The following is a 6,000-nucleotide window of genomic DNA, read 5'->3' on the forward strand; positions in this document are numbered from 1 at the left end:
ACCCAGCCATGGTTGTGGGCGTGGTCTTACCAGTGTCCTATTTGGGATGGACACTCCACAGTCCCTTATTCTCTACCCTTTCACCAGCTGTGACTCTCTGTTGGCTCTGTTTCTGAGCAATTAAACTTTATTATACAACCCAACTAGCTTACACAAGAGGGAAAAGAGGTTAAAGGGAAACAAGAGTGAACCTTCCGGTATCCGTTCCTCGGGACGGGTCCCTAGGTGTCTCTGGCCTGTGCGCTGGTCTGCCCTGTTCGCTGATCCTTTTCCCAATCCACGTGTGTTCAAGCTCAGTCCAAACCTGCTGGCTCCTCTTGTCCTCTTTGCCTGTCTGTCTCTCATGAGCAAGGGCAGGTCTCCTGCTCCCATTGAGGGTCGATTAGAAACAATAATCCAGGTGGCGTGTCTCACCCACCCCCCACCCCCATCTGCTTCCTGAATTCCAGGCCCAGGATGGCTCCACCCAGTCTATCTCAAGGTTAATCTCAGGGAGTGTCCCCGGTGTGTCCAAGGGCAAAGCCCGCCAAGACTGCTTTCACCTGTGACAAATCTTACAATCCTTCCCACAATTCTCCGTAATCACCTTTCTGATGCAAAAGGAAGTGTCCTTGATGAGGGGTGAAAAAGCCCGTCAAGAAGGCCCATGGGTGCAATTTCTAGCCCAGAAGCCATTTTTATCCCAAAGTTGCCTTCTTTCTGGGTCATACACAAAGGAAGCAGCCAACTTGAGCAGTGAGCTGGAATTTGGGCTGAGCCCTTTCTTCTGCCCCATTCGGCCCATTCTCCTTCCAGAAGCCTAAGAAGACTGAGGGTGATGGTGTGGGTCTCAGCCGTGACGTCCCTCCTACTGACTTGTTGGTAAAGGGACTTGTGTCAGCCCTGCACTGGAGATCACACTTCCTAAAAACATCCCAATAATAAAATATGTGAGTGCTGGATGGAAAAAATGAGGAAACAATATAAAAAGCCCCACCATTAAGTCCTGAGCTAAGACAGTAAGAACAAGTATTGTCATTGGTATAACGAGCAATTTGTCCAATTTTAAACCTTTTACTGAAAATATATGAAGGGTAACATGACCGCAGCATCACATGTGTCCCTGGCCTTCATTCAGTGCGTGATTTAGAAAGGATGCATTCTGGGAGCTGACTGGTGCGTGAGAGCACTTACTGCGCTTGCAGGGGACCTGAGTCCAGTCCCTAGCACCAAACCCAGGAAGCCCACAACCTCCTGAAACCCAGATCCGGGGAGATCTAATGCTTTGGGCCCTATCCGCATGTGCAGCTGCAGGCCAGAAGAGGGCACCAGATCTCATTGTAGATGGATATGAGCCACCATGTGATTGCTAGGAATTGAATGCAAAATGCCTGGAAGAGCAGACAGTGCTCTTACCTGCTGAACATCTAGCCAGCCCCCAGCCTTTCCTTTTTTTTTTTTTTTTAAGAAAAAGAGGCTTTTTGATGTCTTTTTCTGTATTTCCTTTCCTTTTGTTTTTTCAAGATTGAGTCTCATTATGTAAGCCCAGCTGGCGTCTAACTGGCAATCCTCTCTATGCTGGGAGTACAGGCACGTCCCACCATGTCTTTTCTTTCTGTTTCTTACATAAAACATTATTCTACTTTAGGTTTGTAGACCAGGCTGGCCTTGAACTCATATCAATCTACCTGCCTCTGCCTCCCTGAGTGCTGAGATTAAAGGTGTATGCCACCACACTGGGCTGGTATTATTTGCTTATTTATGTATTTGCCTATTTACTTGTTTGCTTGTTTGGTTGCTTTGGTTTCAGTTTTGGTTTTGGTTTTGGTTTGGTTTGGTTTGGTTTGGTTTTTTGAGACAGGGTTACTCTGTGTAGCCTTGGCTGTCCTGGACTCACTTTGTAGACCAGGCTGACCTTGAACTCACAGCAATCCACCTGTCTCTGCCTCCCAAATGCTGGGATTAAAGGCATGCGCCGCCGCCACCACCCAGCCTTGGTTTGGTTTTTTAAGACAGGGTTTCTCTGTGTAGCCCTGACTATCCTGGAACTCACTCTGTAGACAAGGCTGGCCTCGAACTCAGAGCTACATCTGCCTCTGCCTCTGCCTCTGCCTCTGCCTCTGCCTCTGCCTCTGCCTCTGCCTCTGCCTCTGCCTCTGCCTCTGCCTCCTGAGTCCTGGGATTAAAGGCGTGTGCTACCAACATCTGGCTGAGAAAAAGACTTTTAAATAGCCAAGATAACTCTCTACTAAGAAGATTTACACCTTCACATTAAATTCCACAGAAAATAATATTTGCAAAACTTAGCTTGGCCACTGGAGGGCTCTCACAGACTCCCTTTGCTACTAGATAAAGCTGACTTTAACCTATGCAAAAAGGGTGTTAACAAAATACCAACAGCCTCTCTGGCATACCCTTCTCCAGAGAATTTGGCAAGATAGAACAAAAAGATTTAAGATACACATATTCTTTGACAAAGCTTCCAAAAGTTTATCTAAGAAATTTGTTAAAAAGATATTCAGTTAATTTTTTGTGGTTTACATCTCAATAAAAGTGTCGGTTAAGAACAAGATGTTATAAAATATCCTCTTATTTTTCTTTTATGTGTCCATGTGTAAGCCTGTATGCACAGATGTGTACAGGTAACTAAGGAAGCCAGAAGGGCCCTGAAGCTGTTGTTACAGACAACTGTGGTCCCCAACCTGGGTGCAGGGAACTGAACTCTGGTCCTAAAAATAGCAGCAATTGTTCCATCTCCCCAGCCCCAAATTATCATTTTCAAAGCATACACTATTTAAATCCATATAATCTGTACAATTGGAGGCTTTTTATAGACATGTATTTGAAGAATATACACTAAAATTTAACAAATAATCCCTTTGAGCAGTGGGATTAAGGTGTTTTGTTCTGTTGTTGTTGTGTTTTTCTGCTTTTATTGGTGTCTTTGGGTGTTTTGTTTTGCTTTGCTTTGTTGTTTTTTTCAAGTCAGGGTTTCTCTGTTTGGCCCTGGCTGTCCAGTAACTCACTATGGAGATCAGGCTGGCCTTCAACTCAGAGATCCATTTGCCTCTGGCCCCTGGGATGCAGAGCACTTCCACTACCAGTCTCTCTCTTTTGTTTTTTAGACACTTCCCCATAAGAAACATCAGCTGTCCTGAGAAACAGGACATTCTCTTCGTTTTTAAGAGTAAAATATCTTAAGCATTTATAGATATCTGTGGACCGGCGAGGTCACTCCTTGGGTAAAGGTACTCATCATCAAACCTAGTTAATGGCCTGAATTTGATTCCTGGAAATCTAGTGCTAAAAGGAGAGACTTTATTCTCATAGCTTGTCCCTTGGCTTTCACACCCATGATATCACACACACACACACACACACACACACACACACACACACACAATTCAGGACACACACACATCCACTACACATGTACACACATGTACACATGTGTAGACACACACACAGTCTTAGTTCTGTGCTGGGCATCTTGAGATGTCTTCATTGTAAGCATAATACTGCCGTTACCTACGGGCACCCCACCTATCGTCACGCAGCAAGCCTCCTCCCTAGAACACATCTGTCAGTCACAGGCAGTCCTCCTGCCCCTTCACCTGTTTATCTCTGGGAGTAGGAGTGAAGTGACCACACTTGCTGACTCTTACTGACTCTCTCATCTTTGAAAACTCAATTCAGGTGTCTTCTCAAAGAAACAGCTTCCCAGACTCCTCAGCGTGGTGCCCTGTCAACATCTCCGCTCTTAAGCTCACCCATGGGACTTTGTTCAGGTGCCTGGGAGCTACACTATGGATGGTCAGGCCAGAACAAAGCAACCGTTGTTGCCTGAGTTAAATCCGGGCCTTTACATCTCTCCAATAGAAATCTCCAGCTCTAATGTGTTCTAATCTCCTACTATCCACTATCAACTATCTTTTTGGGGAACTTTCTTTCCTGTAGTAAGTGGCCTCTAAGATGTCCCCCAGTTGCCCCATCTCCTGGCTGGCATTCAGTCCTGTGTGACAATTTCTCCCATTATTCCAGCGTTAGTGCTACCAACAGCATGTGACAAAATTGCCGCACATCACTTGCGAGACAGGGTTACCAAGGCTATGGTGTTTGTTTGTTTGTTTGTTTGTTTGTTTCGAGACAGGGTTTCTCTGTGTAGCCTTGACTGTCCTGGACTCACTTTATAGACCAGGTTGGCCTCGAACCCACAGAGATCCGCCTGCCTCTGCCTCCCGAGTGCTGGGATTAAAGGCGTGCGCCACCACGCCCGGCATATGTTTAAGCAGGATGGCCATGATCAAAACGGTGGAGTAGGAAGCTGTAGGCACTGGTTTCCCTATAGGAATGAGGAAACAAGCAAACAAATAAAAACTAGTCAAAACCAGCCTTTTCAGTGCTCCATGAAACAGCGAAGAAAACTTTGCAGCAGCTGAGCAAACAGTCTAACAGCTGGGGTAGGAAATGCTACTTTCAAAATGACAGGGCAGTCCTGAAGAATTTTCAAGTGTCAGACCCATCCCCCTATTCAGTTTCCTCTCTCAAACCAGAGCAGGAACAGACCTTGCTTGAGATGTACTGAGTACAGCTGGTGTGATCTTAGACCAGACACTTAGAAAATGCTTCTGAAAGCAGACATTGGCATAGGCCACAAGTAACTAGTGTTTGGAAGCTGGGCATCTCTGCCTGTGCACTTTGGGACAGTTGCCTCCTTGGCTCTTGGTGGTGTACTGATCTCCAAGGTGTGTCTGTCGAAAGGCCCGCGTTACCTAACCCTTCTCACCCGGGCTGCAAGAACAGATAAGAGTCACTGAGTCAGCGCCTTTTACAATGGTCCAGACCCCTAAAAGATGCCTGGAGCCTCCCAGTCACTGTCCTGAGCTGGCATTCAATTGACATTCCAGGAACTGCCGAGTCTGCAGCCTGCGGACAGATATCATGAGAACAGCAGGGCGTGGTGGCGCACTTGGGAGGCCAAGGCAGGAGGATCACTGTGAGTTTGAGGCCAGCCTGGTCTACAAAGTGAGTCCAGGACAGCCAAGGCTACACAGAGAAACCTTGTCTCAAAAATTAAAAAAGAAGAAAGAAAAAAAGAAAGAAAGAAAGAGGCTGGAAAGATGGCTCAGCTCTTAGGAGCACTGACTGTTCTTCCAGAGGACCCAGGTTCAATTCCCAGCACCTACAATGGCAACTCACAACTGTCTGTAACTTCAAAACCTGACACCCACAGACATACAATGCACATAAAATAAAAATAAATAAATTTAAAGAAAGAAAGAGAGAGAGAGAGAGAAAGAAAGCTACAGTGAATCACCGGCAACCAGAAGCCACCAGCTCATGGGAACTGACTAATCCCTCTTCCTTGAAAGCACCCAGTAAAACTAGAGCTGAGCTACAGAGCAAGGTGAGCACCTTGGCCAAGGCCACTCAGCTATGCAGGCCTCTTGCCCCAGCCCCGATTCTCCCCCACAAGGACGTCCCGCGGATGGACTGCAGAGGCCACTGACCTCTGTATCTGTACTTCACAATGTGGCAGTAGCCACTAAATCTCTTTCGCGCAGCGGCTGGGGAGATGGCTCTGTCAGTACAGAGCTTGCTGCGGCAGGAGGGCCTGAGTTCAGACCTCTAGCACCATGTAAAAAGCGCACAGGGCAGTTCCTGTCTGTACCCTCAGCACTGTGGGGATGGAGGCAGCGGGACTGGTGGGGCTCAGTGCCAGCCAGCAGCCAACTTCAGTGAGCTTCAGGCTCAGCGGCTCAAAACTCAGATAAATGGCGATTGAAGAAGACACCCAGCATTGACCTAGGGCCTTCATGGACCCAAGCACACATCCATAAACAGGTACACACACACACACACACTCACACACACTCATACACACACACACACTCACACACACATTCACACATACCCACTCACACACTCACACACACACTCACACTCACACACACTCACACACACTCATACACACACTCTCACACACACTCACACACACACTCATACACACACTCATACACA

This window comes from Acomys minous (genome assembly GCF_964271855.1).
Source record: "Acomys minous genome assembly, chromosome: 19".
NCBI classification, from domain to species: Eukaryota; Metazoa; Chordata; class Mammalia; order Rodentia; family Muridae; genus Acomys; species Acomys minous.